Here is a 24,685-nt window from a genome sequence, read left to right as displayed (position 1 = left end):
TCAAGCTACAAATAACACTGTCACTTCACCTGAATTGAAGGAACTTAATAATAAATAACAAATTCTTCTTGCCCATGTATTGACATTGCTGTCATTCAATTCACTTGAACAAATGCTATTACAATCCAATGCATTTTTACAATGATTTCTTTAGCTAAGCAGTTATCTTTTAAATCAATTAAGAAAATAAAGTATCTTATTTTACCTGGATTTATTTCTTCTCTGGCCTTCTTTCTTTATACAGATACAAGTATCTAATCTACAACATGTTTTTTTGCATAAAATATATAAGCTCTTGACTTCACAGAACTGAAATCTTTCTCATGTATTTATAATTAATGATATTATGAAAAAATATATGATATCACAAAATTATTGACTAGCCTAATTCTACACATTATGCATATTTGATTTGTAAGCACAAGTATATCAAATCAATATCACTTCATATGCATATTCAATAAATATTTTTAATTTTATTTAAATGGTATAGTTGTTATAGAGGGCTTCCCTGTTGGCTCAGATGGTAAAGAATCTGCCTGCAATGCAGGAGATTTAAGAGATGGGGGTTCAATCCTTGGGTCAGGAGATCCCCTGGAGAAGGAAACAGCAACCCACTCCAGTATTTTTGCCTGGAGAATTCTATGGACAAGGGAGCATTTTCTGAGCTTTTCAGTTCAGCAACAAATCCACATCTGCCTCAGTCTCTTGCCTTTAGTACCTATGTGCTATTCCCTTACCTGTAGCTTCCTTTCATCATCGTATTCACCGCTTGCAAGAAAATTAATATAACTCAAGTGAAAGTGCCAAACTGGCAGAGGAATGTCCATCAAAGCTATTCATCTACTTTTTAAATTAATTTTCACATCAATTTAACAGGCCCTTAAGCTTCTGCCGTCTGCAACATAATACTTTCTCTAGTTTTAGATGATGAGGTGTATATTTTTATTTTATTACATTTTGACCTGCAGGCCTACTTCCAGCACAGAAAGAGCAAATAACCTCTGAGATAGGTCTGGTACTTTATGACTTTGGCAAAATCAGAAACCACTTGGAACAGTGGATGGACAGATTCACAACTAAGTACTCAAGTGCCATTCATGGAAAATAAAAATAGGCCTTGTTATATTATGCTTAGAAAATTTTTGGCCTTCAGAAGGATTGTTTCCCTTCCAACGTTATTTGAAAATGAACAGAGAGATTCAGAAAATAAATGTTAGCAAAACAGTGAAAAAAGTCGCTTTACAGGAAATAGCTTGTCCTAAAAGAAAGAACCACATCAAACTCAGCAAAAGACCAAACCCCACCTTCCCATTTGCTCCTGTGATTCCATCTGCAAAAGGCAGACATGTGGGGATTTTGAGGTGATGGTGAGGAAAACAGATTTATGAGGCCAAGTCTTTTCAATAACTTGATCAAATGCTGTATTCAGAGATGAAAAATTATATTAAATTCTTACTAGAAAAATCACAGTATACTTATTAAAGAGAGAATTAAAACAATCAAGTAGGATTCTAGATATATTTTATCAGGGTAACATAATCCATAATTATTAACTGGGAGACATTATGAATGAAATAAAAAAGTACAACCAAAAGTGACTGTAGGCATGAATGGCCCTGCTGCCTGGGTTTAAAAGTCGCAAATTCCCCATGACTCCAGCACATTCATTTTACATGAAAATAAACTTTTATGAACCTTTTATATATCTTCCAGAATTACAAGAAAATTTTTACTCTAATTACACTTAAAAAAATTACACTTTCATTTTAAAAATACCACTTTACATTTTTATGTTCCCCGTCATCCCTTAGTTTCGTGAAATTCTAACCATTTGTCTTAATCTCATAAATTATACTTCATAGGACTGAAAAACAGGAAATTGAAGGGTAATTGAAATCAGTCTCTTTTAGTTTCTAAGGGTTTATTTCCTAAATGTAAAATATTTAATTGGTCACAAGGCTGGAGGGTTTTAATTCAGAATTTATAAAGAAAAAGGAAAGAAAAATAGATATTACTTAGGAATGAGTAATTAGATTTCTGGGTGAAACCTACCAGGAATAAAGGTTCCAAATTCCTGAATTCAAACTTGAAGACACCAAGAACGAAAAAAGGGGAAATAATTTGTTTTGTTGTCACAATCAATAACTTATGACTTATAACAAATTCCCATGTGCTAATTCCCAATTCAGTGTTCCTACTGTTATAAAACTGTAGTGCATTTTTTACCCTCTTTGGCTTTTGTTCTTTCTGCCTTTAATTACCTACTCGTCAACTGAGGTACAAGTCATTGAACACAATGTATTGACCACTATTTCCCCTGATCATTTTGCATGCATGTATTTAAAATCACTCACCTGAAAATTATGAACTGTAACATTTTGTCCACATCATGAAATGGAACTTGTTAAAGTTTTCCAATTTTTTTCCCCTAAAATCCTACTCTCCCCCATATAAGAATATGATTTAGCTCACTGAACCAGCAACTTTTCATAAGTTACACTTCTACTGTCTGTATTCTGTTAAGATTTCTCAGAGTTCCCTAAATTTGTGTACTGGAACATTCAACACAGGCTAGAGCACACTTATGATGGACAGCTGGGATGGAGATCTTGGGAGGCACTGAATTGTTCTGAAATTAAATTAGGCAATCTCTTGGAAATTGAGTCCATGATATATTAAAGAAAAATGGTTTTGAAATGTCACTGCCCTCCAAGTACTCTCTATGCCAAAATCTAGCTTGGTGATGATTTTAGCATGCAAGTAATAAACTTCTTGAAAATAAAGTTTGCATTTTAAAATGCTGACATTTTCATTATCTAAAAAAGAAAAAATTCTCAAGCATCTAAAAAGAGACAAGATGTGTGTGTGTGTGTATTTTCTTTTGTTTTTCCAAAAGTAGGAAACTTGAATGATTATTTTCATATGATACAGTAATTTGACACTCTTTGAAAGATGCTATTAGATACAAAAAAGGAAATCAAGGTATTAAGAGCACACTTATATGCATTAAATTTCAACAATGATAATTGCTGGAACCGTATCTTTTTACTTAGCCTTTGAGCTACCTGTCACCCCCACACACAAACTCCAGATGTCTTTTCACTCCTTTCTTCTTATCATGCCTTTTACAAAGAAATGAACCAGCTAGATTTGTGTGTACCATTCGAAAGTCTTCCTATATCTAATTGGTTTCCCCAGACAAAGTTGCAAGAGTTTTAAACGACAGAATTGCTGCATAGATACCAGCACAAAGCAATGAATTATTTTTAGATCCCTTACTCTATTCTCTATTATATCATAGTCTATCCATAATAGTAAAGTCTCACAAAGTGAGATGTCCATTATTGCAAATTTCAAATTGCACGCTACCGGAGCTTCTGTTTCCTAAAATACTATGTAATCTAGCCTAGGCAATCGTTTATGTTTTCCCAGACTATTTTGCTTTTCAATCTGGCTTGTTACCAAGTAAGAGAGCAAAGCACAACTGAAGCATGACTACCTATTTTACTGATCAAACTGTTCCTTGAATTTTCCTGCAGCAGCCAGCTTAAATCAGTGGCTTAAAAAATCTGGCATGTAAACAACAGATCACAGTCCAATGGAAGAGAGACTGTTACTGCAGAGGAGGAAAGAGGCTGAAAGGTTTTGAGAAAACATTTGATTCAGCAAAGGAACTGAACCTGAAAATAGTTAAGGGATCCTAGGCTTGCTGCATATTTGAATACCATAGCAAGCATACTAGAAGAGCACCAACAGTGGATAAGAAAGATAATCTTCATTTCTTCTTTATCATCCATTGACAGAAATTCTGTTTGGCTGATAGGGTCAAAAAATAGATGCAGGAAGTCACTTATTAGTGAGATATAAAATCAAAAACATAGTGACTTGTAATAAGTAGCTAAAATATGGGCATTTTTGCTGTAATATTAACTCTGATGCATATAATAATTTTTATAATTTGGGAGAATCTGCTTTATATTCAGTACAAGACACAGTACTTCAGATGATTATTGAGTAACAGTATAATTACTATAAGAAACCACAATGCAATATTGCTTAATAAGTTCAGAAGAGTATACAGCAAATAAAGACTAGAGAATGGAAACTAGATTTCATTGTTACCCATTTTTATTTTCAGTGATTCTTACAAAACCGTGTTTTCTTCTTTATTTTTGTGAGAATTCAGGACTTTGTTTGCATATGAGTGTCATTTCTTTTTTTTTTGTTATGTTTTGTTTTTAACATCTTTATTAAAATGTAATTGATACAGAGTAAACGGCACATATTAAAAATGTACAATATTCATTTGACATAAGTGTACATCCTCAAAGCCACAACTGAGATAATGAATATCTATTATTCTCAAACGTTTCTCCATGTCCTTCTTTAATTCTTGTCTCCTGACCTCCTCTCCCAGACAACCATCAATCTGCTTTCTGCCACTAAAGATTCGTTTGTATTTTCTAGAATTTTTATCATACAGCATATAGTCTGGCTTCTTTCACTCAACATGATATATTTCACTGGATTAATATACCACAATTTGTTTATCCAATCCCTGTTGAAGGACATCTGTGTCATGTTCAGTCTTTGGCTATTAGAAATACAACTGCTATGAACATTCATATTCAAGTCTTTGTGCGGATGTATGCTTTTCATTTCTCTTGGGAAATACCTCGTACGGCAACCGTTGGGTCAGATAGTAGGTGCATTTTTACTTATTTAAAAACTGCAAGATCGTTTTCCAAAGTGGTTGCACCATTTTACAGTCCTGAATATTGTATGAAATTTCCACGTGCTCTACTTTTCCGTCATTGCTTGATATTGTCAATCTTTTTATTTTTTTTTATTTTTTATTTTATTTTTTATTTTTTTTTTAAATTTTAAAATCTTTAATTCTTACATGCGTTCCCAAACATGAACCCCCCTCCCACCTCCCTCCCCACAACATCTCTCTGGGTCATCCCCATGCACCAGCCCCAAGCAAGCTGCACCCTACGTCAGTGAAACTAGATCACTTTCTATCACCGTACACAAAAATAAACTCAAAATGGATTAAAGATCTAAATGTAAGATCAGAAACTATAAAACTCCTAGAGGAGAACATAGGCAAAACACTCTCAGACATAAATCACAGCAGGATCCTCTATGATCCACCTCCCAGAATTCTGGAAATAAAAGCAAAAATAAACAAATGGGATCTAATTAAAATTAAAAGCTTCTGTGCAACAAAGGAAAATATAAGCAAGGTGAAAAGACAGCCTTCTGAATGGGAGAAAATAATAGCAAATGAAACAACTGACAAACAACTAATCTCAAAAATATACAAGCAACTTCTGCAGCTCAATTCCAGAAAAATAAACGACCCAATCAAAAAATGGGCCAAAGAACTAAATAGACATTTCTCCAAAGAAGACATACGGATGGCTAACAAACACATGAAAAGATGCTCAACATCACTCATTATTAGAGAAATGCAAATCAAAACCACAATGAGGTACCACTTCACACCAGTCAGAATGGCTGCGATCCAAAAATCTGCAAGCAATAAATGCTGGAGAGGGTGTGGAGAAAAGGGAACCCTCCTACACTGTTGGTGGGAATGCAAACTAGTACAGCCACTATGGAGAACAGTGTGGAGACTCCTTAAAAAATTGCAAATAGAACTACCTTGTGACCCAGCAATCCCACTTCTGGGCATACACACCGAGGAAACCAGAATTGAAAGAGACACATGTACCCCAATATTCATCGCAGCACTGTTTATAATAGCCAGGACATGGAAACAACCTAGATGTCCATCAGCAGATGAATGGATAAGCAAGCTGTGGTACATATACACAATGGAGTATTACTCAGCCATTAAAAAGAATTCATTTGAATCAGTTCTGATGAGATGGGTGAAACTGGAGCCAATTATACAGAGTGAAGTAAGCCAGAAAGAAAAACACCAATACAGTATACTAACACATATATATGGAATTTAGGAAGATGGCAATGACGACCCTGTATGCAAGACAGGAAAAAAGACACAGATGTGTATACCAGACTTTTGGACTCAGAGGGAGAGGGAGAGGGTGGGACGATTTGGGAGAATGGGAATTCTAACATGTATACTGTCATGTAAGAATTGAATCGCCAGTCCATGTATGAGTGTCATTTCTATGTGTGTGCTTGCTGACGCTTTGCCAGTGTGCACAAGGATGAAACAGGATTGGCTGAGAGGTACAGTAAAGAGATAAAAGCAAAGAGAAAAGAGATAAAATATTGGGAGAGTATGGCATACTTTATAACTGGTGAAATTTGAGCAGGGAAGAAAGAGTTCGTGGAATACAGTCTTTACGCAAACACTTGACATTGAAGCCCTGACTTAAGAATCTGTAGTTGAGAGTCCAAACATGTTGAATGTTTTTCAGTACACTTAACAGTCTCATTCAATAAAACAGTGTTTAACCAATAATTGCTGCTTTCAGTCTTGAGAAATTGATAGTTTTGCAGAAAGTGTAGCTCCTACTGCAACCCAAGAATTTTGCAAATAATCTTCATTCCTTAACACTCAAGTAAATGTTCCAATCCAGACTAAATGTTCTAGTCACAATTATTGTTTCTATGTTCTGGCACAACTTGCCTATAATCTCGAGTAGCAGGTGCCCCACTCCACACCCACCTTCAGAACATGTTAGCCCCTAAGAAGGACAATCTCCAGGGAATCCTGTCTTGGCAAAGGAATATATAGGCTCCATTCTTTTGTTTCCAATAAATGCTAGAACATAAGACAATTATGCTCTTTAATTTAGTTTGAATATAAACTTTCAACTATTTTCCTCACCACCTAATTTCCTGAAGAATCTCTGGGTTACAGTCTCTAACAACCTGGCATTATATCACATATATATATACTTGGCTTCTACAGGAAATATCTAGTTTTGAAACAGATGTCCCACAATGTTGCAAGACTAAATTCAGCACTTTTCAAACATGTTCTGACACTGAAGGTGTATCCATGTCAGGTAAATCTCTATTCTCATTATATTATTAATATTATGCAAATATCATTGAGGATATTTTTAGTAGTATATTTATTCTTAAATTAGGCTGATCATCAAAATCACCAGAACATTACATTTAAAAATATGGATCTTGATGAATAAGTGATCTGGAAGATAGAATAGTGGAAATCAACCAATCAGGACAGCAGACAGAAAAGCAAATTAAAAACAAATGAAAGCAATATACAAGACATTGTGGATATTATAACACATCTCAAATGACACATAATAGTGATCTTAGAGGGAGAAGAAAGAGAAAAGGGGATAAAAACGATATTGGAAGAAATCATGGATGAAAATTTACCAAATCTAAAAATTCTCCTTTGACTATGTGGATCACAATAAACTGTGGAAAATCCTGAAAGAAATGAGAATACCAGACCACCTGACCTGCCTCTTGAGAAACCTGTATGCAGGTCAGGAAGCAACAGTTAGAACTGGACATGGAACAACAGACTGGTTCCAAATAGGAAAAGGAGTATGTCAAGGCTGTATATTGTTACCCTGCTTATTTAACTTATATGCAGAGTACATCATGAGAAATGCTGGGCTGGAAGAAGCACAAGCTGGAATCAAGATTGCCAGGAGAAATAGCAGTAACCTCAGATACGCAGATAACACCACCCTTATGGCAGAAAGTGAAGAGGAACCAAAAAGCCTCTTGATGAAAGTGAAAGAGGAGAGTGAAAAAGTTAGCTTAAAGCACAACATTCAGAAAAAGAAGATCATGGCATCTGATCCCATAACATCATGGGAAATAGATGGGGAAACAGTGGAAGCAGTGTCAGACTTTATTTTGAGGGGCTCCAAAATCACTGCAGATGGTGATTGCAGCCACGAAACTAAAAGATGCTTACTACTTGGAAGGAAAGCTATGACCAACCTAGATAGCATATTGAAAAGCAGAGACATTACTTTGCCAACAAAGGTCTGTCTAGTTAAGGCTACGGTTTTTCCAGTGGTCATGTATGGATGTGAGAGCTGGACTGTGAAGAAAGCTGAGTGCCGAAGAATTGATGCTTTTGAACTGTGGTGTTGGAGAAAACTCTTGAGAGTCCCTTGGACTGCAAGGACATCCAACCAGTCCTTCCTAAAGGAGATCAGTCCTGGGTGTTCATTGGAAAGACTGATGCTAAAGCTGAAACCCCAATACTTTGGCCACCTCATGCAGAGAGTTGACTCATTGGACAAGACCCTGATGCTGGGAGGGATGGGGGGAAGGAGGAGAAGGGAATGACAGAGGATGAGATGGCTGGATGGCATCACCGACTCGATGCACATGAGTTTAGGTAAACTTTGGGAGTTGTTGATGGACAGGGAGGACTGGCGTGCTGTGATTCATGGGGTTGCAAAGAGTTAGACACGACTGAACAACTGAACTGAACTGAACAACTGGAAACAGATATCAAGGTACAGGAATCACAGAGGGACCCAAACAAAATGAACTTAAACAGACCTATACATAGACATATTATAATTAAAATGGCAAAAATTGAAGAGAAGTTTCTAGAGGCAGCAACAGAAAAACAGAATTAATTACAAGAGAGCTTCTATAAGTCTATAAGCTGATTTCAATATAAAAATAGAGATTTCAGGCCAGCAGAGAGTGGCAAGATATATTAAAAGTCCTGAATCTGCAACTTATATGCTCTATCCAGCAAGATGATCATTTAGAACAGAAAGAGAAATTAAAAAATTTCTCAAACAAAAAGTAAAGAATACAGCAATACTGAATTTACCTTAAAAAATATATTGAAGTGTCTTCTCTAAATAGAAAAGAAGTGAGAATCTATAGAAAAATCACCACTGAAAAGAAGAGAGTTAAATACACCAGTATACGGATTTAAAAAGATATTTTTGTGAAAATGATAACCATAATGAACAGCAAAAGGATAAAATTAAAGGTGCAAAATTATTTAAAAAAATTACACAGTGTGAGGGAGCAGAGTAAGAATATCATATATTAACAGATATAAATAGAATCTAGAAAATGGTACTGATGATAAACAGCAGGGGAAGGAGAAGGTAGGATAAATATAGAAAGTAGCACTGAAACATACACATTACAATATGTAAAAGAGATAGCTAAAGGAGAGTTGCTGTATAACACAGGGAGCTCATTATGGCACTCTGTGACAATACAGAAGGGTGGCATGGGGTTGGTGTGGGGTGGGAGGTTCAAGAGGGAGCAAACATATGTATACTTATGGCTGATTTACATTGTTGTATGGCAGAACACAACTGTAAAGCAATTAAGCTCCAATTAAAAATACATTTTAAAAAAGTTAAAAAAAATGTTTTGAGATTGTAGGACTCTCTAGTCTAAAGCAAGTAGATATGTTTATGGATAATATACTTGAAAAACAAGAAAATCACAAATCAAAAGCACACCAAAGATTCACACACACAAAAAATGTATCATACAAAATAAAATCAAACTATAAAAGGAAAAATAACAAAGAAAAAACACAAAATCAACTGGAAAACACAGTTTAATATGGTGATAAATTTATTGGTATCAAATTATCTTAAGGGACAAAGGAATAAAGGCTCCAATCAAGACACAGACTGGTAGATTGGTTAAACAAAACAAGAACTTACAATATGTTGCCTAGAAGAGATTCACTTTAGGGTGAGGGACAAAGGAAAGTCTGTTCAGTTTAGTACAGTGTTTGCAGACACATGGACTTTAGCACCCCAGGCCTCCCTGTCCATCACCAACTCCTGGAGGTGAAGGGATAGAAAAAGATATTTCACACAAATGAATATGACAAGTGGGAGTAGCAATACTTACATTAGATAAAATGGGGTTTAAAACAAAGGCCATAAAGAAAGACAGTTCAGTTCAATTCAGTCACTCAGTAGTGTCTGACTCTTTGCGACACCATGAATCACAGCACGCCAGACCTCCCTGTCCATCACCAACTCCCGGAGTTCACTCAGATTCACGTCCATCGAGTCAGTGATGCCATCCAGCCATATCATCCTCTATCATCCCCTTCTCCTCCTGCCCCCAATCCCTCCCAGCATCAGAGTCTTTTCCAATGAGTCAACTCTTCACATGAGGTGGCCAAAGTACTGCAGTTTCAGCTTTAGCATCATTCCTTCCAAAGAAATCCCAGGGCTGATCTCCTTCAGAATGGACTGGTTGGATCTCCTTGCAGTGCAAGGGACTCTCAAGAGTCTTCTCCAACACCACAGTTCAAGAGCATTAATTCTTCGGCACTCAGCCTTCTTCACAGTCCAACTCTCACATCCATACATGACCACGGGAAAAACCATAGCCTTGCCTAGACAGACCTTAGTCAGCAAAGACAAGGTACACTATATAATGATAAAAGAATCAATGCAAAAAGAGGATATTACACTCATTAACACCTATGCATGTAATATATTAATAGGGGCACCTATATATTGAGTTGGTTCCATAACATTTATGGAAGAATCCAAATGAGCTTTTTGGCTACCCAATACATAAAAGAAACACTAACAGACATAAGAGAGAAATTGACACGAGAGTAGGGGACTGCAACACCCCAGTCACATCAAGGGACAGATCTTCCAGACACATCCTAAATGATACAGTAGAACAGTTCAGTTCAGTCGCTCACTCATGTCTGACTCTTTGCGACCCGATGGACTGCAACACACCAGGCCTCCCTGTCCATCACCAACTCCCAGAGTTTACTCAAACTCATGTCCACTGAGTCGGTGATGACAGCCAGCCATCTCATTCTCTGTTGTCCCCTTCTACTTCCACCTTCAATTTTTCCCAGCATCAGGGTCTTTTCAAATGAGTCAGTTCTCCCCATCAGGTGTCTAAAGTATTGGAGTTTCAGCTTTAGCATCTGTCCTTCCAATGAATATTCAGGACTGATTTCCCTTAGGATGGACTGGTTGGATCTCTTTGCAGTCCAAGGGACTCTCAAGAGTATTCTCCAATACCACCATTCAAAGGCATCAATTCTTTGGTGCTCAGCCCTTTTTATTGTCCAGCTCTTACATCTGTACATGACTACGGAGCCAACTGGGAAGCTCCATATTTTTCATATTTATAATTTCAACTTTGATTTATAAATCCCTTCAGAATCTCAAAATCAGCCCATCATATCCTCCTACAAACTGTTCTTCCTCTATTACTGTTTTGATTTTACCATTCTCTTCTACTCAGATTTCAAGCTTCTTGAAATTTGAATTTAATGTTATCCATTGATCACTCCTATTTCTAAACCTCTATATCTAATCAGATATAAACTCATAACATTCATATATTTTAAAATTTCTTTTGCCTCCATCATTTGTGTTAACATTGTCCAATTGCGCTGTCTGTCATCAGTGATAAAACTTCAATCTTGAAACTCATATGTCCCTGGAGATGTGCCAGTGCAATCTGCCTTCAGCAGAAACTGTGTGACAAACACAGCTGAATGATGAACGTCAGCTGCCTTACTTTTGATTCATCTGAACATTCACAATGTGGCGACCCTTCTCCCGGACCACACCCAACCAACGGTTGAACCATTTCTACCAAATTAAAGACGGCTCTAATGAGTAATCTTTACTTCAGCTATTTGCCTAGATAAGATTTCCTCAGAGCTGCACTCAATTCTCAGTCTCTTGCTAGCAATCCCCCTTCCTTTCCTCTCTTCTTTTAAGTACCAGAAATGCATTCTGGACCAAAGGTTCTCTTGGCCTGCTCTGGTTCTCTTTCCCATGTCAGTGCTCTGTAGTCACAAACTACCAACAACATACCTGCAGTTGAAAATTTACCTTTTTACTCCTTCCAGCAAGAAAAAATTCCATACCATGGGAAACTGATGCATGTCTCAATTATGAGGCATTAGAAAGAACTTGTAGGATCCGAACTTGTTTTACATGATTCAAGGCAGGATATAAGAATGGCTTATATCTCTATTGAATGTTGTCAGGGATAGGGGTGACTATATGATTGTATTTTTAATAAATTTTATCTACAGGAAGGGCAGATTAGAGAAAGATAAAGCTATAACTTGTTATGAAGCAATAATTACTGAGACTGACTGAAATAGATCCATTGTAAGGAAAAAAATAAAACACCTGTTCTTCTAGATTCTTATCACAGCAATTCTGGCACCAGATGTGTGGGTATTTTACCCACAACATCTAATTCACTAACTCTCTTGACACCAACTGGGTGTCCTACAATTTAACTTAATTGTGACATGGTGTACCCAGAGTTATTGCTAACTCCACAGGACAAAGGCTCAGTCCCATAAGACTGCCCTATCCCACATCAGATACCATTATAAGTCCAAGTGGTCAACTGTGCTTCCAAAACCAACTGGCTATATGTGATATCTACAACCTTCTCCTCAGGTTCAAGGATTTGCTAGAACAGCTCACAGAGCTTAGCAAAATAATTACCTTACTAGAATTCCTGGCTTATTATAAAGTGATGCAACTCAGGATCAGTCCTTTTCCATATCCTCTCTAGGTGTACCACCTTTCCAGAATCTCCATGAGCTTGCTAATGTAGAAGTTCTCCCAATTCTCTTCAGGGTAATGGAAGCTTAATTAAGCATCATGGTTGACTCAGTTATTGGCTATTGATGATAAAGTCAACCTGGGGGTGGGGGTCTGATGGTAGTAAGTTTCCCACCCTCTAATCACATGGTTAGTTCCCTGGCACCCCTATCCTTAAGCCACCCAGGAAACCATTGGCAGCATCCACCTCATTAGCATACAAAGAGACACTTTTCATTTCAGAGAGCCCCAGGGTTTTAGAAGGAGCACATCAGGAAATAAGGTAGGGGGACCAAATGTTATCAGGAACTAGAACCAGACATCAAACATATACTTATTAAGACACAGGGATGTTTGGTACTTTTTGACTTTGACAATTTTTGTGATTTTTATGTGTAGGTCTATGGAGATTTATGAAATGCACTCTGTTTCTCCCGAAATTGTATGTTGAAGCCTAAACCCAATCTTACTGTGTTTAGAGATACGGCCATTAGGGAGGTAATTAAGGCTAAAGAGGGTCATAAGGCTTGGGCTCCCAGCCTCACCAGCAACCGAATCTGCCAGCATCTCTGCCTTAGACTTCCAGAATCTACAGCTGTGAGAAAATTTCTGTGGTTAAAGCTGCCCAGTCTTTGGTATTTCGTCATGAAAGCCCAAGCAGACAAATGCATGGAGGCATCTTGTTTTATGTTAACTGATCATAGTCCCAAAATAGACTTGACTGGTACTAATGTTCTCTGAAATGTTCCTTTTCAGGAAGGGAACAACTAATCTCACTTGTGTCTCCCAGGCTAAGTTTACAGCAACATGAAGGTCTGACTGATACTATGAGCCAAGCTCCAGGATATTAGTATAGGCTGCTTTTCTCTTTTTCATCTTTTATCTGTCAAGGTTTTTTTTTTTTTAATTATTTTTTATAGTATATATCTAATCTCCTCTTGGAGTGTGCTTCTCAGAGGATCTGGACTAATACAGGTGATCATGGGAGTGGTCTAAGAAAACTAGGTTTTCTAAGATGAAGTTCAAAGACTGCCTTTGGAAAGGAAGACTCATCCTGAGTGGAACCTGGAACATTGTGCACAAGGCTGCAGGTCTATTTCTGGAAGATTTTATCAGTGGTAAACTGGGAAATATCCAAGTGCTGAGCATTGACTTGACTGGTTGGTGAGATAATGTAGGCATTTGGAACTTATAGGGGAAATAATGCCTGCCAAGGGCAATAAGAGTGCCTGTTTACTAAGTACAAATGTACTAACGTACATCAATGTCCTGCGGTGGGATGATTAACAAGAAACCAGAGGCAATTAACACACAGTTAGAGATCAAAATAAAAACTTAGGATCCTATTTAGTAGCATGTAAAAATGGCCCCCATATCTCCTCCAGTGGAAGAGAGACTCAGAAGCGTATAAAGCTCAGGATCTGATGAGAGCCATGGCCATAGAGCTCTAGAAATGTTTAAATGTTGCCAATGCTGGTTTGTATGCTAAAGTAAGGCATGATTTATAAAACCCAAGCCCCTGAAAGTTTTTGCTCTGCAGATCATTCAGGGATTGAAGATGTGACCCATCTCTGTAGAGCATGATGTAGGATCCTCCCTCCCAACCCTACCACCCCCATTCATGCACAGATGATGCTTAAGGATTTTATTGTCCAAGAAGTAATTCTCCCAAGACCTACTTTCCTAAGTACTAGGCCCCAAACAACTGTTATATTGTCACATAAACAGGATGTGTTGAACTTGATAAGAATGAAAATAAGTTCACCAAAAGGAACTGCCAGATCTCACCAGGCAATGTCCCTGAGATTCTACTGGAGCAGTAAAGGGTACTGAAATATAAGAATGAATGTGTGTGTGTACTCAGTTGCTTCAGTTGTGTCCAACTCTGCGATCCCATGAACTCCTCTGTCCATGGAATTTTTCAGGCAAGAATATTAGAATAGGTTGCCATTTCCTCCTGTTAGGGAGTTAGAATAGTAAAAAGGAGTCCAGAATGGTGGTGTCTAAAAGTTAGTTTGCCCCCAAAGAGAGTTTTAAAACATCTTCTATCAGGATTGCAATAGCTGCAAGATTTCAAAGGCAGGGAGGACAGCCTCAGGTGGTTGGGTCAAGGCTTTTGGATAAGTAAATTACAGGCTGGGGCCCAGGTCCCAACCTTTGAGTCTTAATCACTGGACCACTAGGGAAGTCCCTATCTCACAGTTTCTGAAGGCTAGAAGTCTCACTAGGCTAAATCAAGTTATCAGCCTGGGTTGCAATTATCATCTAGACTTGTGATCAACTTCTAAATCCACTGATTATTGCTAGAGTTAACTTCTCTCTCATCCTTTACACATTGACCCTCCATCTTCAAGCTAACAATGGGTGCTCAAATCAAATAGACCCAATGCATATTTAATAACTCTAATAATAATACATCATCAGATAAGCTATAAAAGGGACATTTATTAATGTTTTATCCATTTCATGAGTTTTCACAACAAATTAATCTATTTACAGCCAACATGTCCAGTCATGGAAACAAAAATAAACAAATGGAGCCTAATTAAACTTAAAAGCTTTGCATAGCAAAGGAAACCATAAAGAAAACACAAAGATAACCTACAAAATTGGAGAAATACTTGCAAATGATGTGGCTAACAAGGGTTTATCTCCAAATTTGAGCTCTATGAGCTGTTTGTATGTGTCAAGAATACAGACAACTCAATCAGAAAACAGGCAGATCTAGAACAGACATTTAGACATTTCCTCAAAGAAAACATAGATGACCAAAAGTTATATGAAAAATATGCTTAACAATGCTAATAATTAAATAAATGAAAATCAAAACTACCTGGTATCATCTCACACCAGTCAGAAGGGTCAACATCAAAAAGTCCATAAATAAATCCGGAAAGGATGTGAAGAAAAAGAACCCTCATACAATGATGGTGGGAATATAAACTGGTTCAGCCGTTAAGGAGAGCACTATCTGTTCAGTCACTCAGTTGTGTCCGACTCTTTGCAACCGCATGAATTGCAGCACGCCAGGCCTCCCTGTCCATCACCAACTCCCAGAGTTCACTGATTTTCTATGTCTGTGATCAGACTCACGTCCATTGAGTTAGTGATGCCATCCAGCCATCTCATCCTCTGTCGTCCCCTTCTCCTCCTGCCCCCAATCCCTCCCAGCATCAAAGTCTTTTCCAATGAGTCAACTCTTCGCATGAGGTGGCCAAAGTACTGGAGTTTCAGCTTTAGCATCAGTCTTTCCAAAGAAATCCCAGGGCTGATCTCCTTCAGAATGGACAGGTTGGATCTCCTTGCAGTCCAAGGGACTCTCAAGAGTCTTCTCCAACACCACAGTGCAAGAGCATCAATTCTTGGGCTCTCAGCCTTCTTCACAGTCCAACTCTCACATCCATACATGACCACTGGAAAAACCATAGCCTTGACTAGATGGACCTTAGTCGGCAAGGTCTCTGCTTTTGAATATACTATCTAGGTTGGTCATAACTTTTCTTCCAAAGAGTAAGCATCTTTTAATTTCATGGCTGCAGTCACCATCTGCAGTGATCTTGGAGCCCCAAAAAATAAAGTCTGACACTGTTTCCCCATCTATTTCCCATTAAGTGATGGGACCAGATGCCATGATCTTCGTTTTCTGAATGTTGAGCTTTAAGCCAACTTTTTCACTCTCCTCTTTCCCTTTCATCAAGAGGCTTTTTAGTTCCTCTTCACTTTCTGCCATAAGGGTGGTGTCTTCTGCATATCTGAGAGCACTATAGAACTCCTTTAAAAAACTAAAAATAGAGCTATTATATGATCCTGAAATCATACTCCTGGGCATGTATCTTTTCAAATTATATATACAGAGAAAATCATAATTTGAAAAGATACATGCACCCCAATGTTCATTGCAGCACTGCTTACAATAACCAAGACAGGGAGGCAACTCAGATGTTCATTGGCAGGGGAATGGATAAAGGATATGTGGTACATACACACAATGTAATACTACTCAGCCATTAAATAATGCCATTTGCAGCAATACTTATGGACTTAAAGAATTTTATAAGAAGCAAACCAAAGACAAATGTGATATCATATCACTTATATTTAGAATCTTAAAAAAAGATACAAGTGAATTTATTTACAAAATAGAAATGGATTCACAGACATAGAAAACAAACTTAGTTGCCAAAGACAGGGCTAGAGGGAGAAATAAATGATGAGTTTGGATAAAACCATACACATTACTATATAAAAAATAGATAACACAAGAGGATCTATTGTATAGCACAGTATTAAGATATAAAGATACTTAATATAAATATATTAAGATATTTAATATCTTGCAATAACTTACAATGAAAAAGAATGTAAAAAATATATGAATTGTATATATATAAAACTGAATTTTATATATGTATATATATAACTGAATCACTTTGCTGTATAACAAATACAACATTGTAAACCAACTATATTTCAATAAAATTAAAAAGAAAACATTTAGTACAACAAATATTTATTGAGTATCTACTATTCTATGAGGAGTCTAGCATATCTCAATAAACCTAATGACAAAATTCTCTGCTTCTGTGGAGCTCACAGTCTTCCATTTTATTTGCCTAGTACAGTTAGTCTCCTTAATGCTATTACCTTTTCATCTTAAACTCTAAAAATTATACTTATTTATGCTTTTTCTTTGATCTCTTACTCTTTCTATATTAATTATCTTGGTTGATACTATTCACTCTCATGGTTTTATATATCATCCATTCAAAATTATATCTCCATTTGATCTCCCCATAAAGCACTGGACTCACTTATCCAATCCTTAACTTGACTTCTATAACTGAATAACTAATAAGCACCTCGAGTATCTAAAACTGGTATGATCATGGGTCCAGCTGAACCAAGACAATTACACTTAGTCTTATTGTTTCTGTATAACCGCTAATATATTCCACTCAATCTCAGAAGGGGTCTTGATACAGATCTTGATATGGATGTCCTATTCAAACAGTCCTCTTGATTCCAAGTTCCAATTTCATGTTAGTCACCATGATAATAGCAAATAAATTTACCTAAGCATTCATTCCAAAATAATGATTTGTTCTTGACTACTCGTTTCCTTATACTCTCTCTGCCAGAAACTTCTATCATTTCTGAATTCAAACATACCAAATCTAAACAATATAGTAAATGGAACCATTATTTCAGGTTTATAATAAATTTCCTTAAAAGGTACTCTATCCACATAGTATCCAGGGTGAAGATTAGTTCAGTTCAGTCATTCAGGTGTGTCAGATTCTTTGTGACCCCAAGGACTGCAGCATGCCAGGCTTCCCTGTCCATCACCAACTCCCAGTGCTTGCACAAACTCATGTCCATCGAGTTGGCCATGGTGTCCAACAATCTCATCCTCTATCATCCCCTTTGCCTCCCACCTTCAATCTTTCCCAGCATCAGGGTCTTTTCAAATGATTCATTTCTTCGCATCAGGTGGCCGAAGTATTGGAGTTTCAGCTACAGTATCAGTCCTTCCAAAGAACATTCAAGACTGATTTCCTTTAGGATGGACTGGTTGGATCTTCTTTCACTCCAAGGGACTCTCAAGAGTCTTCCCCAGCACCAAAGTTCAAAAGCATCAATTCTTTGGTGCTCAGCTTTCTTTATAATTCAACTCTCACATCCATACATGACTACTGGAAAAACCATAGCTTTGACTACACGGGCCTTTGTTGGCAAAATAATGTTTTTGCTTTTTAATATGCTGTCTAGGTTGGTTATAACTTTTCTTGCAAGGAGCAAACATCTTTTAATTTCATGGCTGCAATCACAATCTGCAGTGTTTGGAGCCCCCCAAGATAAAGTCTTTCCATTGATCCCCCATCTATTTGCCATGAAGCGATGGAACTGGATGCCATGACCTTAGTTTTCTGAATGTTGAGTTTTGAGCCACATTTTTACTCTCCCCTTTCACTTCCATCAAGAGATTCTTTAGTTCTTCTTCACTTTCTGCCATAAGTGTGGGGTCATCTGCATATCTGAGGTTATTGGTATTTCTCCCAGCAATCTTGACTCCAGCTTATGCTTCATCCAGCCCAGCATTTCTCATGATGTACTTGGTGTATAAGTTAAACAAGCAGGGTGACAATATACAGCCTTGACATATTCCTTTCCCTATTTGGAACCAGTCTGTTGTTCCATGTCCAGTTTTAACTGTTGCCTCTTGATCTGCATACAGAATTCTCAGGAGGTAGGTCAGGTGTTCTGGTATTCCCATCTCTTGAAGAATTTTCTACAGTTTGTGGTTATTCACACAGTCAAAGGCTTTGGCGTAGTGAATAAAGCAGAAGTAGATTTTTCTTTCTGAAACTCTCTTGATTTTTTGATGATCCATCGGATGTTGGCAACTGGATCTCTGGTTCCTCTGCCTTTTCTAAATTCAGCTTGAACATCTGGAAGTTCATGGTTCATGTACTGTAGAAGCCTGGCTTGGAGAATTTTGAGCATTACTTCACTGTCATGTGAGATGAGTACAATTGTGCGATAGTTTGAATGTCTTTTGGCATTGCCTTTCTTTGGGATTGGAATGAAAACTGACCTTTTCCAATCCTGTGCCCACTGCTTAGTTTAGTGTAGTTACTAAAATCTAAATTGAATCCTGTTATTCTATTCTTCAAACTCTTAATCTCAACATGAGGTTCTGAGTCAAACTAATAAATATTCTACATAATTTTCCCAAACCAACCATCCTGAGTTAATCTCCTCCTACTATGTACTTTATATACTGTGCTTCTGTCAAGCATAACATATGATGGCTCTTCAAATGTACCATATTTTGTTGACTAGGAACTTTACAATTATTGCCCTCACATCCTGGAGAACTTTTTTCCAGGTCTTCTGATGCTAGCTTCCTAACTTTCATTCATATAAAAGAGTTCTCCTAGTTGGGAGACAATATTTTCAAATAATCTCTCACATTTTTACATGCCTCTATATTCATAGCATATTTATTCATGTTTATTTATATTTTGGGATAGTAAAGATAGAGAATGTATCCCTCTATAAATGTATACACCAAGATTGTGCAGATTAAGATCTCAATTCTACATCCTGAGAAAACTTGCTCACGTGCCAGGGTAATAATATATCTTTCTGGAGTGAAGATGAACAGGTTTTCTAGTGGTCACTTTTAAAGACTATCCTGAACATTTCTTAGTGGTGAAACAACATATACAACATCCATTTGGCCCCACTTCTGCATTACTCCCATGGGACTCGGAAGGGTAACCCAATGACGCAAACATGGAACTCACAATACTTGCCATATTCTGTGAGTAATCTACTTGGATTAAATCATTGGTCTTTAGCTATTAACTCAAATTCCAGTCCCTCTTCCTTCCCTGGAAACCAGGGAAATGGGACTGAAAATTCCTACCCTCTAATTGCATGGTTTGTTCTCCTGCCAAACAGCTCCCTCTTTGGATTGGGTCCAAACCACCTGACTGATATAAGACATATTTTATGACTCTTAGAGAATACCAAAGGTTTAAGGAGCTATGTGCCAGAAAAGGGGACAAAGACCAACTATACATTTCTTATTATAAATCACAACAGTTTTTTTTAGAGATTAGATAATTTCCTTGTTCAAGATCCTTGTTTTCTATCAATCAAAACAAGATCATATTTCTTATTATATTTTATAAGGTCCTTCATGATTGTCCCATACCTACATCTAAAAACACATTTACCCACTTCCTCCTTTTTCCTTCCTCCTCTCCACCTTCCACTCAATCTTCAAATCGGGTTGGGAAACTGCTGTTTTGTTGAAGGTCATTCATTGTACCACCTCTTACTGTTTTGCATTCTGTACTGCTCCTCCTCTTCGTGAAACACATTTCTACCCATATCTAGCAGGTGAAAACCTATTGATTTTTCAAAATTCAGTTAAATTGTCTCATCCTGTAAACCATCCTTCATTCAGAAGTACTGGCTACTACCTTTTGTGACAACTCTGCAGATAAAAGGCTTTTATTTTTCTGCATATAGCTTTGCTAGTATACTCATTTATATGTCCAACTTTCTTTTCCCATATATACCCCACACTCTTATCAAGCTCTTTAGTGGATACCATTTATTTAGTTCCTATCAAGTACCAGATACTGTACCATTCATTCTAGAAGTCTATGAAGTAGATGGTAATCCTATTTCAGGTTCATATGTTAAAATACTGCTCAAAGACAAAGTTGTTAAGGAGGAGAGGCAGGATGTTAAGCAGCCTTTCAATTCCCAAGGCTCTAGTCTACATCACTGTATGAATTTCATAACACCTATTTGAATGAGGCAATATCATTTCCTTTACATAGGTGATAAATCTGAGCCTCATAAATGTTACAATTTATTCATATTCAGAGATAAGATCTTGTTTTTTTTTTCTCCTTAAATTTTAGGGCATCATATGTAGTAACTAGAGAATAAGAGATTTATAGATAAATGAATAGATAAATATCTACATGACCACATGAGTTTACAGAGAAAAAAATCAAAGGGACTGAGAAAGTTTAGGTAATGAGAGTTTTAGACCCAGTAAATGAGTGACATAAGCAGGTTTATTGAATAAAAAACCTATTAGGTTCAATATGGCAGGTTTTGTTTTAATTATCCTAAGTGTGAGATGAATATGAGGCTTTCATTAAATATTTTTAACAAGAAAATTGAGATAATTTCAGTATAAACTCCAAGACTGTTTGTAGCAAATGTTTCCTGGGTTAATTTGTGGAAAGCTTGTTTAATTTCTCATATTCTGACCCACATCTGTCAATCAAAGTAAATACTCTTTAACACCAGGCCCTGAAAAGTGAGACAAAGTCTTATTTATTGGGTGTAGTTGTGAAGATAGCAGATCAGTGGCACTATTGATTCATTAATTTAATAAGCAATTATTGGTTTTCTGCCATGCATAGGATGCTGTGACAGGTAACTATTACTCATTCAGAAGTGAAGCAAACATACATTTTAGAGAGAGAAGCATGTAATCAATAAGTACACAAGGAAATAAGTTTATAAATAACATGCACAGTACTATGAAGGAAATAAACACATGGTCATGATAAAACAAAAATCCATGCTGATGCACATGCCAAGGAAGGGGAAGTCTCTTGATTAGGTGATCAGGAAATTCCTCTCTGAAGACATGACATTTGAGTTTAGAAGGTAAATGAAACTAAAAGAGTGCAAGAAAGAGAATCCTCAGAAGATACAACATGTACAATGACCAGAGGTAGGCAAGAGAACTTGGCAAAGTCTATAACAGAGTGAAAACCAGAATGAAGAGAATGCTATTCTAACCTTAATGTGGATTATAAGTTATTTTTTTTTATCAATCAAGCCTAAGTAACTGCTAGCATAGTTGCCTTGCTTTCTTCTAAAGATAAATTGATAGATGGATTGACTTGGGTCTCAAATTAGTATCTGGGAAAGCAAACTGTGCCAACTGTTGGTCTCTAGCAAATGATACTCCCAGAGGTGCCAACCCCACTGTTAAACATGGGTAGCCTTTGGACTCTCTCACATGTAGCTGTCATATCAAAACTGCACATACTGAAGTATTTTTCTCTGGCTTAACCTTTTATAGCTTTATCTATATAAAAACAGATGAAGTGACATAGAACTGAGCTCATGTTCAGGCTACACTTATTAACACTATGTTACTATGCTCTAGTTTCTCAACCTCTCAGGGCCTCCATTTACTTATAGTCTAGAAAATCAGTGATAATAGGATTGGTCTCATGGGATTTTTGTGAGGATTTAGTAAGATAATTCACATAAATCCCTTAGCAAAATGCCTATAGTGTATAGCAGACTTCAGTATATATTAACAATTATTACTTGGTTAAAAAAGATTTTGCTCTGCTTACAAGCAAAACATTTCTATAGCCATATTATGCTGACATATAGAATTATCTCAAATTTAATTTCATCAGTAGAATAAATATATGACATCTATGAACATTAGGCTAAACTGCATTTTACCACTAGAAAAATGAGAATGGGAAGTATAAAACCCTACTATACAGAAAAATCCCCAAATTCCATGTTAATAGCTACTTTTTAAAAAATTTTTATTATTTTTTTAAATTTTAAAATCTTTAATTCTTACATGCGTTCCCAAACATGAACCCCTCTCCCACCTCCCTCCCCATAACATCTCTCTGGTTCATCCCCATGCACCAGCCCCAAGCATGCTGTATCCTGCGTCAGACATAGACTGGTGATTCAATTCTTACATGATAGTATACATGTTAGAATGCCATTCTCCCAAATCATCCCACCCTCTCCCTCTCCCTCTGAGTCCAAAAGTCGGTTATACTTTTTAAAAAAATTTCAACAATAATTATATATAAATTCAAATACAGTTTGTTGTTTCATTTTATATATGTTTAGAAAATTGAGTTTTAATAGATTAAAAAAATCTTATAAGAAATATTATCTACCTATGAAAATAGAAATTATTGCTAGAAACTGTTTAAATGAGGAGGGGTACTGGAGTGTGTGTTGGTGTATGTGTGTATGTTGGGGTGTACTGATGTGAGAAAGGGTTAAGAGAAGAATGAGAAGTGGAAGTTTTGCTATATAATTGGTAGAGAGATTGAGAACAGTAACAAAAGGTAGAAGCTAATATGGATTTATTTGGATATGGAATTTAAAAGATGATTAGCTCAAAATCCAGGCTTAAGACCAAATACTTAATGATTTTATAAGCTGCCATTAAAAACTACTACACAATAAATACTCAGGGTTGTGGAGGACAATAAACTCTGGATGCTAAAGAGAAAACATAAGATGAACAGGCCATATTCTTATAATCATGTCCACTTGATTATATAACAATATATTTTTTTTAATTTATCTACCTTCAACATCTATTGCAATCTTACATTTCTCAAAGAATAGAAATCTATTCTTTCAGTTTCCCAGGTCAAACTTCTCAGCCATTTTTGATGCATCTCTTTAAATATTTCCCACCCCCATCAGCAAATCCTGTAAAATATACTTTGGAAAATAAATGAAAAATGCAACTATTTTTCAGAATCACTATCACAACCCCTTGCTATGATACTATCAATTCTCTAAGTCTTTGCAATAGCTTCCACTTTTGTTCTCAATGGTCTATTTTCCATCCAGTAACCAAAAACCAGAAAGATCTGGTAATATTGCATTTTGGTTGAAAAATCAATCAAGTAACTTCCCCCTCACACACATTAAGTTGATGTTTTTTTTTTTTAGTTTTTTTTTTTTTAAATTTTAAAATCTTTAATTCAAGAATTGAATCGCCAGTCTATGTCTGATGCAGGATACAGCATGCTTGGAGCTGGTGCATGGGGATGACCCAGAGAGATGTTATAGGGAGGGAGGTGGGAGGGGGGTTCATGTTTGGGAATGCATGTAAGTTGATGTTTTTAAATGACCTACCAGGTCACCAGCTATGTCACTGGTCTAATTTTTTATCATGTTTTTTCTCAACTCTGCTACTTTCAAAATGCTCATTCATTATCTTCATTGTTAAGCCCATTTCTGCTTTAGAAGCTATCAATCGCTAATCCTTTGATCCTTCAGATACTGCATTCAGATATCTGATAAAAAATCACTTCCACAAAATCCTTCCCTGATAACAATATATAAAATATATAAAATATAATATATATAAAATACTATACCCTTCCTTATTATCCAACTTTGTTCTGTTTTCCCTAAAACATCAATTAATACCAAATTGTAGTAATTTATGTTTGTAGCCTTTCTTCTCTCACTACTAAATCATCTTCAATCAGGGATTTTTCTGAAGGAGAAGACTTTGCTTATTTTTATCATCACAGCAACTTAAGGATTGTATATCATACTTTGTAGGAACTCAGTAATATTAGATTTTTAAAAATCAATGTGAATTACTTCATAAAAGTAATAGATACAATGCAAGCAATGAGCTCAAGAAAAAAAATAAGCAATTAATGAATAATTCTAAGTATAATTTGACATCTAAGAAAGAAAGAAATGGTAGATTATTCCTTCAAAATTAATGTGACTAATATTTTGATTACATATTAAAACTTATTATCAAAGAATAGAAACAAACCTTT

The sequence above is a fragment of the Capra hircus genome, chromosome 14, assembly GCF_001704415.2.
Source record: "Capra hircus breed San Clemente chromosome 14, ASM170441v1, whole genome shotgun sequence".
Lineage (NCBI taxonomy): Eukaryota > Metazoa > Chordata > Mammalia > Artiodactyla > Bovidae > Capra > Capra hircus.
This window is presented reverse-complemented; position numbering follows the sequence as displayed.